Raw genomic sequence first — 16,352 nt, forward strand, 5'->3', positions numbered from 1 at the left:
GAATAACTCCAAACGTATGATAGGAGCTGAAAAGTTTGTGGGACAAAAGTTTCATGGGACAATGGGGGCCATAATATGATGTTGGTTTTTTGTTGCTAGGTGGGATCGCTTCAGATATGTGAAGGTCAACTTTGTTTTTTTTTTCTTAAATGGGATGCTATAGTTTGGTACTTATTTTCTGCTAGCAGCTATCGAAATGAATCCAATGATGTGCAACAGTAAGGTCTTTGAAGGTCAACAAAGGTCACAAAGCTGGCTTGAATGTCCATTTACAGAATGCATTTGAAGTATGTCCATTTACAGAATGCATTCGAAATCATGACCATTGGTGTCAATGCAGTGCTGCAATCTTCTTATCATGGACTGAGTGGTATTCCTTATCACTTCAACACTTACTGGAGCACATGCTCTGACAATTCTCTCTTGCATATCTTCAGGTGTAGTTGGAACGTCTTTATAAACAATGTATTTTAAGAATCCCCACAAGAAAAAATCCAGAGGTGTCAAGTCTGGCAAAGGAGCCAGCCACGGCACATCTCCTCCATGTCCAGTCCAATGATTTGGGAATTGTCTCTGCAACTCATCTCTAGCCATCAGCGAAAAATGTACCGGACACCCATCGCGTTGATACCACATTCTATTCCTTGTTCCTAAAGGTATTTCTTCCAATAACAGACCTAATCTTTCTTGCAGGAATATGGTGTACTTCCTACCGTTAAGATTCCCTTTGATGAAATAGGGGCCTATAATTCTGTCCTCAAGAATCCCACATCATACACTCATGGAAATTGAAATAAGAACACCGTGAATTCATTGTCCCAGGAAGGGGAAACTTTATTGACACATTCCTGGGGTCAGATACATCACATGATCATACTGACAGAACCACAGGCACATGGACACAGGCAACAGAGCATGCACAATGTCGGCACTAGTACAGTGTATATCCACCTTTCGCAGCAATGCAGGCAGCTATTCTCCCATGGAGACGATCGTAGAGATGCTGGATGTAGTCCTGTGGAACGGCTTGCCATGCCATTTCCACCTGGCGCCTCAGTTGGACCAGCGTTCGTGCTGGACGTGCAGACCGCGTGAGACGACGCTTCATCCAGTCCCAAACATGCTCACTGGGGGACAGATCCGGAGATCTTGCTGGCCAGGGTAGTTGACTTACACCTTCTAGAGCACGTTGGGTGGCACGGGATACATGCGGACGTGCATTGTCCTGTTGGAACAGCACGTTCCCTTGCCGGTCTAGGAATGGTAGAACGATGGGTTCGATGACGGTTTGGATGTACCGTGCACTATTCAGTGTCCCCTCGACGATCACCAGTGGTGTACGGCCAGTGTAGGAGATCGCTCCCCACACCATGATGCCGGGTGTTGGCCCTTTGTGCCTCGGTCGTATGCAGTCCTGATTGTGGCGCTCACCTGCACGGCGCCAAACACACATACGACCATCATTGGCACCAAGGCAGAAGCGACTCTCATCGCTGAAGACGACACGTCTCCATTCGTCCCTCCATTCATGCCTGTCGTGACACCACTGGAGGCGGGCTGCACGATGTTGGGGCGTGAGCGGAAGACGGCCTAACGGTGTGCGGGACCGTAGCCCAGCTTCATGGAGACGGTTGCGAATGGTCCTCGCCGATATCCCAGGAGCAACAGTGTCCCTAATTTGCTGGGAAGTGGCGGTGCGGTCCCCTACGGCACTGCGTAGGATCCTACGGTCTTGGCGTGCATCCGTGCATCGCTGCGGTCCGGTCCCAGGTCGACAGGCACGTGCACCTTCCGCTGACCACTGGCGACAACATCGATGTACTGTGGAGACCTCACGCCCCACGTGTTGAGCAATTCGGCGGTACGTCCACCCGGCCTCCCGCATGCCCACTATACGCCCTCGCTCAAAGTCCGTCAACTGCACATACGGTTCACGTCCACGCTGTCGCGGCATGCTACCAGTGTTAAAGACTGCGATGGAGCTCCGTATGCCACGGCAAACTGGCTGACACTGACGGCAGCGGTGCACAAATGCTGCGCAGCTAGCGCCATTCGACGGCCATCACCGCGGTTCCTGGTGTGTCCGCTGTGCCGTGCGTGTGATCATTGCTTGTACAGCCCTCTCGCAGTGTCCGGAGCAAGTATGGTGGGTCTGACACACCGGTGTCAATGTGTTCTATTTTCCATTTCCAGGAGTGTACATTCACCGACCACAGTTTTTGGTGTCAGCTTGCTGCAGCCAATGTGGATTTTCAATTGCCCAATAATGCATGTTATACAAATTAACATTTCCATGTTTTGTGAATGTAGGCTCATCAATAAATAAAATCAAATTAATAAATGTGTCATCCCTCTGAATCTGAAGTTGAGCCCTTCAACAGAATTCAATAAGATGCATACAATCCACACCAGTTAATTCTCGGTGGAGACTGATATGGTAAGGATGAAATTTATGGCAATGCAGAACACGAACAACACTACCCTGGCTCACTCCAGATTCCCTTATGATTTGACACAAACTAACACAAGGATCTCAGACCACAGAGGCAAGAGTACCAATTTCTGTTTCCTCATTAGTAACTTTCCTTGGCCAGATATGTTTCTGATGCATTAAAGTTCAAGTTGTTCTCAATTTATCACACACATATTTAAATGTACAGCATGTAGGGTGAGTATGTTGAGGATATCTTTCAGCGTATGTCTCTAGGTCCACTGAATTTCATTGGCATTCACCATAAATAAGAAGCATATTGACTTGTTCTTCGAAGGAATAAATCAGTCACATTCACTTGATTCGACGATACTAGTCTTACCATTACTGTTAGTGTTGTATTGGGAAACCATCGAATAGTGTTTACATGTCAATGACACCTTAAACGGATACGCCATATTCAGCAAATATCTACTATTTGCACCATATATGAGAGAGAATTGTTAGAGCACGTGCTTCAATAGAGTGCCAAAGTGATAAGGAATACCACTCAATCCATGATAAGAAGATTGCACCACTGCACTAATACCAATGGTCATCACTTTGAACACCTTCAGTAAATGGACACTCATGCCACCTTTTTGACCTTCACTGACCCTCAAAAACCTTACTGTTATTCATCATTGGATTCGACTCGATAGCCGCTATCAGAAAATAAGTAGCAAATTATAGCACCCCTCTAAAAAAACAAAGTTGACCTTCATATCTCTGAAGCGACCCTACCTAACAACAAAAAACCAACGTCATATTATGGCCCGCTTTGTCCCATGCAACTTTTGTCCCACAAACTTTTCAGCTACTATCATACTTTCGTAGTTGTTCTAGATGGCAATAGTTAGACACACACCGTGTAGAAATGAGTTGGTGATTTTTTGTATTTGTGATGCTTAAAGAACTATATTTTATTATAATTATTTTTTTGTGACTATTATTATTAACATTCTGCAATGGAAAGTCCAGATTGTAATATCAACAATATTATGAAAAGCATTGATTGTTACTCACTCTTAAGATGACACACTGAGTTGTTGACAGGCACAATGAAAAGACTGTTGCAAATTGAGCTTTCAGCCAAGTCTGATTCAGAAAAGAAAACACACACACATTTGCACAAATATAAACACAATAAGCACACATGACCACTATCTTCAGCCACTGTGGCCAGAACATAAAGTGGAAATTCAGTGTGGGGCAGGGTAGGGAGAGGGGTAACAGGGTACAGATGGAGGCAGAACAGAGCACTGTGTAGCGGACTGTGCAGGTACTAGATGGCAGCAGGACAAGGCTGCAGGTTCAGTGCTGGGAAGTTGTGGGGAACTGTGATTAGGGGGTGGGGGGGGGGGGGGAGCAGAGGAGCAGAGAAAGAGAAAAAGGTCAGTGGGATCATTGGCAAAGACTGGCAGACAGTTAGGATGAGGGAATGTGAGCAGGGAGAGATGATATGACGGAGGGGGTAGAAACTGTTGGATGGAGAGTGTGAGGACAGTAGGTTGCTATAAGTTGAGGCTGGGATACATTCAGGAGCAGGGAGTGTGTTGCAGGGATAACTTCCACTATGCAGTTCAGAAAAGCTGGTGGTGAAAGCAGCCATCAAAATCAATCATTTTCAGCTGCATGTTGTGCCACATGGTAGTCCACTTTGCTCTTGACCACAGTATGGTGGTGGCCATTCATCCTGGTGGACAACTGGTTGGATGTCATACCAATACAAAAAATATAATAAGTTGCAATAACTGCATAGAGCTGGTATATGACATGACTGCTTTTACAGGTGGCCCAGGCTGTTGATAGTTGGTGGGATTAATGTGGACAGAGTGTGACTGGAGCCATCAGAGAGGAGGAGATCAATGTCCAGATAGGAGGCACACTGGGTTGGGGAGGGCTAGTTGAAGGAGATGGGAGAGATGGTTTGGTGTTGTGAAGGAATGATGACAGGGTGTTATGGTCCTGAGTCCAGATCATGGAGGTATCATCAATGAATCCGAACCAGACCAGCGGTTTGGGATTTTGGAAGGCTAGGAAGGTTTCCTCTAGATGTCCCATGAACAGGCTGGCGTAGAAAGGCGCCATGAGGATGTTTGTATACCTTCTGTTCAAAGAAGAAGTAGTTGTGTGTGTGGATAAAGTCATTAGGAATAAGGTAGCGGATCTGGAGTCTGAAGCTGTTTCAGTGACTGCTTTACAACATGGGTCATTTGGATCCTCCCCTCCACCAGCAGCTTTTCTGAACTGCACACATAGAAGTTGTCCTGACAATTTGTTCTCTGCCCCCAAAATTGTACCAGAATCAACCCAACAGTTTCTGTCACCTTTGTCCTTTCTCCTCCTCCAAATTAATGTCCCTTCACCCTCATTGTGCACCAGTCTCTGCCAACCAACCCACTGATCTTTTCCCCTTCTCAGCAACTCTACTTTTCTGCACCCCACTCCCCCTCTACTTCCCTCCCTCACAGTTTCCTCATGCTGGATTGGAAGCCTAGTCCTGCTACCATCTAGTCCCTGTACTTCCACCAGACAGCACTCATCCCTGCTGCCACCTGTAACTTGCTATCTGTCCCTCTTCACATCACCTATCCAGATTGCTGCTTTTGACGAATGCAATAGTTGCTTTCTGGTAACAGCAGCCAGAGATAGTGGTCATGTGTGCATGAGGTGTGCCAGTTGTTGTGAATGTGTTTGTGTTTTCTTTTGTAAAGAAGGCTTTTGCCAAAAGCTCACTTTTTAACAACTTTTCATTGTGTCTATTTGCAACTCAATGTGTCAGCTTTACAGCGACTAGCAATCTATCCTTTTCATGTTTACAACAGAAAACTGTATCCTGAAGGTGTCCATTTATTATGGCATTTTGCAAAAAATAGCTTTTCTTGTACCTTCCTTAGTTGCACAATACTGCAGCAAGCTCAAAAATTTTGGAGTATTATAGTACCTTTTTGCCCTCTCTCACTATTTTGTAACAAAAAAGGTGGAAATTTTTATATCATAAACCAAAGCTCCTCTAAATTAACCTCACCTTTCTCACAGTTAAATGAAAGTCTTATGAATAAGTTGTGACAAACCCCTTGAAGTGATAAATAATAATAATAAAACAATTTATGGAAAGGACACACTGCTGCTCACCATAAAGTGAAAAGATGATGACACACTGAGTCACAGGCACAAGAAAAAAATGGTTATACATCGAGCTTTCATGCTAAGCCTTCTTTAGAACAGAGAAGACATACGCACTGACACAAGCAGACACAAGTGATGCATACATGAGCACTATCTCCAGCCACTGTGGCCAGAATGCAACTCTCATGCAGCATTCTGGAATGGGATGGGGAGGGGAAGGGATAGCAGAGTACGGATGGCGGCAGAGAAGAGCACATGGAGTGCCACAGGGATCTAAATTGGGACCACTTCTTTTCCTTGTACACATAAATGACTTACCAGGAAATATAGATGTAAAGACATATATGTATGCAGATGACACAACTTTTCTATCTGTAAACCATGTACTTGATAACCTTGTAAGTGATATGAAATTGGCAAAAGAAAATGCAACAGCATGGTTTAATGCCAATGGTCTGCTATTAAATGAGGAAAAGACCCAGAATATGTGGTTCAGTCTATCAAAGACTACAAAAATAGAAAAACAAAAGGCAAAGTTTTTAGGTATTGTACTTGACAACAGTCTAACATGGAACTCTCATGTTGATCACAGAGTGGTTAGGTTGTCAAGAGTTATATATTTGTTGAAGAGACTGATGTGTTGTGTGACATTTGAGTATGTAAGGACAGCGTACTTTGCCTTTTTTCAATCTGTTTTAAGGTATGGGTTAATACTCTGGGGAAACGGAAGAAACATAAATGAAATTATGGTGATCCAGAAGAAAGCAATCAGAGTAATGGCTAAGGTAGATAATAGAACACATTGTAAACCATTGTTCACTAAATATAGAATTTTAACAGTAATTAATTTATATATTCTTGACAGTGTTAACTACATACTTGCTGAACTACCTAATTTAAGTGTAACAAATGAAAGACATGGCTACTATACAAGAACGTGTACTTCTCTGCTGTTGCCACAAAATAGATTAGCTAAAACTAACAATAGTCATAAGTATATGGCAATTAAAATAATAACAAATTGTCTAAAAATGGGTCAATCAAGCCTGACAAATTATTTAAAGACAATGTTCATAACTTCTTGTTAACTAATCCATTCTATTCATTAGAAGAATTTTTAGAAATGCCCAATATCAACTTAAATATGTAATTTTTTTTTTTTTTTTTTGTAAAATTAATAGGTTAAGTGAACTGATGAAGTCTATTGCATGTAACAATGCTGAATGACTAATAAAGAATTTGAATCTGAACCTGTGTGGCAGAGCCTGAAGGGTCTAGATGGCAGCAGGGTGCCAGGTGCAGCATTGTGAGGTTTTGGGGAAAGAGGACGGGGACAGGGGCGGGGGGGGGGGGGGGGGGGGGGGGGAATGGAAAAGGAGAGGACGAGAGAACAAGAAAAAATCTGTGGGTGCACTGGAAGAGAGTGGCACACAAATGAGGGTGATGGGACATGTATTGGGACTGGGATGGTTTTGGAAGTGGAAAATATGTTTTAAGGATAACTCCCATCTGTGCAGTTCAGAAAAGCTGGTGATGAAAGGGAGGATCCAGATGGCCTGGTCTATTAAGCAGCCATTGAAGTCAAGCATGGTATGTTCAGCTGTATGTTGTGACAAAGGGTGGTCCACTTTGCTCTTGATAACACTTTGGTTGTGGTCATTCATCCTGGTGGACAGCATGTGGTAGTCATTCCAATACAAAAAATATAAAAAGTTGTGCAGTGATTATGGCAGAGCTGCTATTTGATGTGGCTGCTTTTGCAGATGGTCCAGACTCTGATGGGGTAAGATAAACCTGTGACAGGATTATTGGAATAGAAAGTGCTGGGTGGGTGGACTGGACAGGTCTTACATCTGGGTGTGCCACAGGGATATGATCGCTGCAGCAAGGGGGTGGGATTTGGAGTGGTATAGAGATGGACTAGGGTGTCATGAAAGTTGGGTGGGTGATGGAATACTGCTTTAGGAAGGTTGGGAAGGATCTTGAGTAGGATGTCCCTCATAACAAAGCACAATGGTGGATAATCAAAGCCTCTACAAAGAGTGTGGTTCACTTGTTCCAGTCTGGGGTAGACTGGGTGATAAAAGGGCCACTCCTTGTAGATATTTGCAGACTAGTTCTGGAGGATAGTGCCCGTCTGTGAAGGCCTTTGTGAAAGCCTTGGCATACTGGGCAAGGGGCTTTCTATCACTGCAGATATGCTGCCCCTAGGTGGCCTAGTTGTGTGTGTGTGTGTGTGTGTGTGTGTGTGTGTGTGTGTGTGTGTGTGTGTGTGTGTGTGTACGCCTATATAAATTCTCTCTATTGGTGTGCACTGTATTCACACAAACCTTCAACTAAGTTGGTCAATTGAGTGGCTGGTGTGCATTTTACTCATGTTTCCATTTGTTTACTGTCAACTAAAGCAAGGGGATGGTTTATGTTACCATGAGTTACCCTGAGTACTGCACTGTATACTAACATAGTAGAATCAAACTCAGTATTGTGACAGATTTTTAATAACATAAAGGTTGTGATTTGTACATTGTGATACATTTTTGAAGAGTTTTTGAGGAGAGGAAGTGGAGCACAGAATAAAAAATGAAGAGTGGTGTTTAAAGGATACATAGTGCCATTGGTATTTACTTAATAAATGAAGTCACAAAAAAGACAAGCTTGTTGGGTAATGTTCGCCTTCCAGCTAAACAACATTTGCTTCATATATGTTATGTTTTGCTTCTAGACAAAAAGTTAGCAACATAAACAGGATGCAGTGTACGGTATATACAGGGTGGTCTATAGCAGCCTGAAAATCTTGGAAGTGTGTTGCAGGAGAGGTTCTTCTGAGAAATAATTGTTAAGAAAAAAATTTGGTATGTTGTGCCATTTCTGAGCTATTTAGCATTGAAGTTGGCCAATCAGGTCATTGCATGTGCAAATTCAAGCACTTGTACGTGCTAAAATGGAACACTGCACAGACATCTGCAGATCCGTATGGTCCCAGCTGTTCAAATGCTCTTTAACAGTTAAAATTTGCCTATTTTGTAAGTGATAAATTTAAGTTAGGTGAGCAAAAACTATATTTCTTTGATCTGAGGAAACCAAATGGAGAACAAGTTGGGTGACACTGTCCCTGGTGGGATGGCTGAATTTGTGCACACAATAAACTGTAACTGTAGGCTAACTTCAATACTAAATAACTCAGGAATGGTATAGTGTATAGAGTTTTTTTCTTAACAATTATTATCCAGTGCAACTTCCCTTGCAACACCTATACAAGCTTTTCAGACTATTATTGACCACCCAGTATTTTTCACTTTTATTCAAGCGCATATATCACTGTATGAAAAGTCATAGACAGACACAATGAAAAGCACAACTCACACATGCATAGTTACTATCTATGGCCACTCAAGTGCCCTTGTGTCTGATGAGAGCAGCAATCTGGGGTGGATGGTGGGTGTATGGAGGAGGCATGGGATAGGGATAGGGAATAGGGAGGGATAGTGTTGGGAGAAGATGATGTGCTGCTATGAGAACAAGCAGGGATGCAGTGGGGACAGGGTGCAGAGTCGAGAGGCAGTGTTGGGGGAAGGGGAGAGGGGAGAAGAAACACAGAGAGAAGGGTAAAACACTATTAGTGAATTGTTGGAATAGAAGGACTGCATAGTGCAGGACCGGGAGTATGGAAGGGAGTGGAGACAGGCACTAATGAAGATTGAGGCCAGCAGGGCTACGAGATTGAAGAATATGTTGTAGGGAGAGGCACTACTTGTGCAATTAAGAAAAGCTGGTGTTGGTAGGAAGAATCCATTTGGTGCAGGATGAGAAGCAGTCACTGCAGTGAAGTATATCTTGTTGGGCAGCATGTTTAGTAACTAAGTGGTCTAGCTGTTTCTTGGCCAGAGTTGGGCAGTGGCCTTTTTATGCAGACAGACTTCTTAATGTTGCCATGCTCAACAAGCAACTAATGAGCTGTTTGTCCCATGAAGGCCCAACAACAATAAAGAAACATGACAACTAAGGTGCGTCCTCTTTATCCCACAACACACCCTGGATAGCTGCTATCATCAGACACAGATGCAGCTCACCGTTGATCCTGAATGGCCATAGACAGTAAGAATGTGTGCATGATCCATGTTTGAGTGAGTTTTTGTGTGTTTTCTGCTTCTGGAGAAGGACTGCTGTAGAGGGTTTCGATGAAGCTCCTTTATAGCATTGTGCTCAGAACAGATTGTGGCCCCCTGTTTCTAAGTTGAATGGAAGAACTGAACCAGAGACTTCAAAGGTCCTAAATCAAGCTAGGCAGGAAATCCCTGAACTTGTGCCATTGGGTTGAGAACTGTAGGATCCTACTGAGTGGGTATGGTATGCACTACACATTTGAGGCTGCTACCCCAGGTAGCTGACCGTGTGTGCAGTGCACAAAAGTGGTCTTCTTCTTCTTCTTCTTTTTTTGCAGCTATCCATCTAGTCTAGATAAGGAAAACTTAAGGAGACACAGAAGTATAAGTGTGAAATCTGGAATAATGCCTCCCCCCCCCCCCCCCCAAATAGGCAAGAGTATTAAAATCCTAGTAGTTAACTGCTAAAGCATTTTAACAAAATGCCAGAGTTTGAAGCACTCCTGAAAAGCAATGAAGCTAACATAATACAAGGGACAAAAAGCTTATTGAAAATTAAGATTGATAGCAGTGACATTTTGGGGGGGAAATATTGAAAGGATGGGAAATGGAGGTAGTCTATTTTGTCACAGTAGACAAGAAACTCAAATCCACTACCACAGAAATTGATAATCCATGCAAGATTGTTCGGGCAAGTCTCAGTATCAGGAACGGGCATAAAATAATAATTGGATGATTCTGTTTTCCACCAGATGTGTCTCCACTGCCTAGAACAGATAGTTCAAAATGCCACTCATGATGGAGATACATTGGGTCTAAAGGCAACAAACATATCTGACCTATTTGAAGATGTCCGCATCAAAATTGTTATCAGTGATGATGAAGTTGTGGCCACAACAGTTACCAAAGTACAAAGGACAACTCAAACAAGTAGAAAGTTATATATGTCCAGTGAAGTAGATAAATCAGCAGTAGAGTTGTACCTGAATGAGGAACTTGAAACTTTCAGCACAGGACAGGATCACGTAGAAGAACTAAAGCTCGAGTTTAGAGACCATGGACTGGATAGATACATACCCAATAGAACAGTATGTACTGGGAAGGACCCTCATTGCTATACAGTCACTAGAAAGAAACTTATAAAGAAACAAAGACTACTGTAGTAGTGTGAAACAAAACATGGGACTATAGATAGATACATGCTGAATGAAACATGTTTGGCTGTCAAGAGAACAACGTGTGAAGCTGTCCATGCCAGCTGTAGCAGAATATTGTCAAATGATTTTTCAAAAAAATCTAAAGAAATTCTGATGATATGTACAGGCTATTAGTGGCATCATAGTTAGTGTCCAGTCACTAGTGAATGAGATAGGAACTGAAATTCAGGATAGTAAAGCAAAAACTGAAATGGTTAACTGCTTTTCTAAATGTTATTTTATAAATAAAAACCCAGGAGAATTGCCCCAGATTAATCTTCATATTACTTGAAAGATGAGGGAAATAAGTGTTAACATCAGTGATGTTGAGAAACAGCTTAAATCGTTAAAATTGAACAAAACCTCCAGGACTTGATGGAATCCCTATTGGACTCTATACTGAATTTTTATTGGGGCTATCCCCTCTTATAACTGTAATCTATCATAGATCCCTAAACAAAAATCCATGGGCAATAGTTGGAAGAAAGCACAGGTCACATCTGTCTACAAGAAGGGTAGTAGAAGTGCCAATGTCTTTGACATTGATTTGTTGTAGAATCCTAGAACATATTCTGAGCTCAAACACAATTAGGTATCTTGAATAGAATGACCTCCTCCATAGCAACCAGCATGTGTGCTGAAAACATTGATCAATGGAGGGAAGAAAGGGAGATTGTATTTAACATCCCATGAGCTCACATTGTGTCAAGGATGGGGAAGTAAATCAGGCATGCCCTTTCAAAAGAATCATCCTGGCATTTGCCTGAAGCAATTTAGGGAAATCATGGAAAACCTAAATCTGGATTCCCAGATGCAGGTTTGAACTGTCATCCTTTCAAATGTGAGCACAGTGTGCTAACCACTGCACCACCTTGCTCAGTCAATCAATAGAAAACTAACTCACACTTTTCTCACATGATGTAAAGAAAGCTTTGAATCAATGCATTCAGGTAAATGCAGTACTTCTTGATTTCCAAAAAGCATTTGATTCAATATCTTATCCATATTAATTGTCAAAAGTGCAACTGTATGGAGTATCAAGTGAAATTTGTGGGTGGATTGAGAATATTTTGGTAAGGGAAATGCAGCAGGTTGTCTTGGATGGAGAGTCATATCAGACGAAGAAGTAACTGTGGGGTTTCCCAAGGATGTGTTTTGGGACCCTGCTGTTCATGTTGTATATTAATGACCCAGAAGACAATGTTAATAGTAACCTCAGACTTTTTGCAGATGATGCAGTTATCAATAATGAATTAATGCCTGATAGAAGCTGCACAAATATTAGGACATTTCTTGATGAATTTTCAAAGAGATGCAAAGGCAATTAACTTGCTTTAAATGCTCAAAAATGTAAAATCATGCACTTCACAAAATGAAAAAAATAATAACTAAAACATCAACGAGTCACAGTTGGAATTGGCCAACTCATACAAATACCTGGGTGTACCACTTTGTAGGGATGTAAAATGGAATGATCACATAGGCTCAATCATGGGTAAAACTGGTGGAAAACTTAAGTTTATTGGTAGAGTACTTGAAAAATGCAACCAGTCTACAAAGGATATTGTTTACACATCACTCACACAACTCATTCTAGAATATTGCACAAGTTTGTTTGGCCTGCTACAAATAGTACTAATGGGGAGTACTGAGTAATACAAACAACATCAGCATGAATGGTCATAGGTTGTTTAGTCCATTGGAGAGTGTCACAGAGATTCTGAAGAAAGGGAACTGGTAGACTCTTGAAGGTAAACATAAACTACCTGAGAAAGTCTACTTGCTAACTTTCAAGAACCAGCTTTAACCAATGTCTGGGAATATATTACAACCCCCTATGTATCACTCGTGAAGGGACTGTGAAGACAAGATTAAATTAACTATAGCATCCATTGTAGCTTTGAACAATAATTTTTCCTTTAGTAAATAAATGACTGGAATGGGAAGAAACACTAATAAATGATACAATGTAGAATGTGGTTTATCGTCTCATAATGTACAGTTGCAAATCACAGATTTCAGTACTGGAGACATGTCAAATTACTTTTAAAAAATAAGGTTATAATAATTAACATATTTAAGCAGGAATTTCTGAATTTTTATACAGAAACAATAAGAACATATATTACACATATGATCAATTAGCAACTTGCAATAAAATTTATACAATATATTAACAATTCATTCTACAATAGATCATCTTTATTGTTTCTTTCCTTTTCAAAATGCCAAACTGCCCTGCATGAATAGTTCAATTGAGTAATAAACTTTTCCATTAGGGTTTTAAATAACAATCTTTTTAGTGGGTCAGGCCGCATACTTAACAGATTTGTGTTATTTAATTTCTTGTAAATTTTTAATCCGTGTACAATGTTGTTTGAGCATAGCATAAAGTTTTAAATTATGAGAGAGAAGTTTGAAACTATGTCTGTGACAAGTACTGTAGTTGTGGTTGAAATGAAAACTGTCAACTCAGTGTAGATTTTTAAATATGAAAGATATGAGATGTACAGTATTTTTAATTTTTTTAAATAATGGGTGACATGATGTTCTTTTTTGGATTAAACACATGTTTCTTACGATTCTCTTTTGAAGTGAAGTAACCTCAAGCTGTTTGTAGAGTTTCTCCTGAAAATTATTCCATATTTAATTATAGTTTCAAAGTAGCTGTGGTAGACTATCTTCCTGGTGTCCATAAGGGTGGAACCAGATAAGACATTCATCGCATAAGCTAGGTTGTTTAGTTTGTTTGCTAATAAGTCTACATGTGCCTTCCAATTTAAATTTTGTCAAGATCTAGACCCATAAATTTTACATAACTTGCTTCAGTCATTTGTTGATCACCATGCACTATTTTTATCAGAGATTCTCATGATGTTTTAGCACTGAACTACACTGATTGTGTTTTTGTGACATTGAGTTTTAATCCATTTTGATGAAACCATAATTCTAGGTTTCACATTATATTTTCCACAGTATCATGAATTTGTTCTAAATTGTCATTTTCAATTAAATCTGCAAATAAAACACAGTGAACATCAATGCTTAAAGTTAAATCATTCATGTGCAGCAGAAAAAAATTAAGGCCCTAAAACTGAGCCCTGGGGGACCACGCCACAAATCATTTTCCAGTCCAATAATGATTTTTTTCCACTTGAATTTAGAATAACTCTCTGTTTTCTTTCAGGCAAATAAGATCTGAACCACTGTAATGCCCTCTCCATGATCCCATATCTCTCTATCTAGTAAGAGATTGACCAAGTCAAAAGCTTTGGCCAAGTCACAAAAAAATGTCTGTGACCTTTTCACCCTTCTCTAAATCAGAGCTTATCTTTTCAGTCAATTCCCTGATAGCATTTATTGTGTTTTTTCCCTTTTGGATTCCAAATTGATTTCCAGCTATAATACCGTTTTCTATAAGAAAGTTTTCAATCCTTGATTACAGTGGTTGGAATTTCATCCCACCCAGTTGATTTCTGGCATTTTAAGCACACTATAGCATCTTCTACATCTTTTTGGATAATTATTTTGAATGTTTTAATGCTTGCATTTTGTTTTATATTTACAAAGTTGATATCTACTTTGTCCTGGTGGGCTGTCATATCTACTTCTGATTTTGCCACATTTATGAAAAAGTCACTGAAACAGTTTGACATTGGAAAAGGATCTATAATTGTTGTTGTAGTCTTCAGTCCAGAGACTGGTTTGATGCAGCTCGCCATGATAATCTACCCTGTGCAAGCTTCACCATCTCTGAGTAACCACTGCAACCTACATCCTTCTGAATCTGTTTAGTGTATTCATGACTTGGTCTTCCTCTATGATTTTCCTCATTAGTTACATAATCTACCCATCTGATCTTCAGCATTATTCTGTAGCACCATATTTTGATAGCTTCTATTCTCTTCTTGTCTAAATTATTTATCATTCGTGGTTCACTTCCATATATGCCTACACTCCATACAAATACTTTGGAAAAAGACTTCCTGGCACTTAAATCTGTACTCGATGTTAACAAATTTCTCTTCTTCAGAAACGAGAAACACTTTCCTTGCCATTGCCAGTCTACATTTTATACCCTCTCTACTTCAACCATCATCAGTTATTTTTTTGCCCAAATAGCAAAACTCATCTACTATTTTAAGTGTCTCATTTCCTAATATAACTCCCTCAGTATCACCTGACTTAATTCGACTAGATTCCATTATCCTCATTTTGCTTTTGTTGATGTTCATCTTATATCCTTCTTTCAAGACACTGTCCATTCTGTTCAGGTGATCTTCCAATTCCTTTGCTGTCTCTGACAGAATTACAATGTCATCAGCGAACCTCAAAGTTTTTATTTCTTCTCCATGGATTTTAATACCTACTCCGAATTTTTCTTTTGTTTCCTTTACTGCTTGTTCAATATACAGATTGAATAACATCAGGGAGAGGCTACAACCCTGTCTCACTCCCTTCCCAACCACTGCTTCCTTTTCATGTTCCTCGACTCTTATAATCGCCATCTGGTTTCTGTACAAATTGTAAATAGCCTTTCGCTCCCTGTGTTTTACCCCTACCACCTTCAGAATTTGAGAGAGAGTATTCCAGTCAACATTGTCAAAAGCTTTCTCTAAGTCTACAAATACTAGAAATGTAGGTTGAGAGTATTCCAGTCAACATTGTCAAAAGCTTTCTCTAAGTCTACAAATACTAGAAATGTAGGTTTGCCTTTCCTTAATATATCTTCTAAGATAAGTTGTAAGGTCAGTATTGTCTCATGTGTTCCAACATTTCTATGGAATAAAAACTGATCATCCCCAAGGTCGGCTTTTACCAGTTTTTCCATTCATCTGTATAGAATTTGTGTTAGTGTTTTGCAGCTGTGACTAATTAAACTGATAGTTTGGTAATTTTTTACACCTATCAACAATTGCTTTCTTTGGGAATGGAATTAATATATTCATCTGGAAATCTGAGGGTGTTTTGCCTGTCTCATACATCTTGCTCACCAGATGGTAGAGTTTTGTCAGGGATGGCTCTCCTAAGGCTACTGGTAGTTCTAATCGAATGTCTACTCCCGGGGCCTTGTTTCGACTTAGGTCTCTCAGAGCTCTGTCAAATTCTTCATGCAGTATCGTATCTCACATCTCATCTTCATCTACATCCTCTTCCATCTCCATAATATTACCCTCAAGTTCATTGCCCCCGTATAGACCCTCTATGTACTCCTTCCACCTTCCTACTTTTCCTTCTTTGTTTAGAACTGGCTTCCCATCTGAGATCTTGATGTTCATGCAAGTGGTTCTCTTTACTCCAAAGGTCTCTTTAATTTTCCTGTAGGCAGTATCTATCTTACCCCTAGTGATATATGCCTCTACATCCTTACGTTTGTCCTCTAGCAATCCCTGTTTAGCCATTTTGCACTTTCTGTCAATCTCATTTTTGAGACATTTGTATTCCTTTTTG

At 40.6% G+C, this 16,352-nt stretch overlaps 1 protein-coding gene across 1 annotated transcript in view; it reads right to left on the reverse strand.

Annotated features, from left to right (window-relative positions):
• LOC126428416 (cilia- and flagella-associated protein 43) overlaps positions 1–16,352 on the reverse strand; it is a 218,090-nt gene that overhangs the window by 85,060 nt on the left and 116,678 nt on the right. The gene's annotated exons all lie outside the window — the stretch shown is intronic.

The sequence above is a fragment of the Schistocerca serialis genome, chromosome 1 (assembly GCF_023864345.2).
Source record: "Schistocerca serialis cubense isolate TAMUIC-IGC-003099 chromosome 1, iqSchSeri2.2, whole genome shotgun sequence".
Classification (NCBI taxonomy): domain Eukaryota; kingdom Metazoa; phylum Arthropoda; class Insecta; order Orthoptera; family Acrididae; genus Schistocerca; species Schistocerca serialis.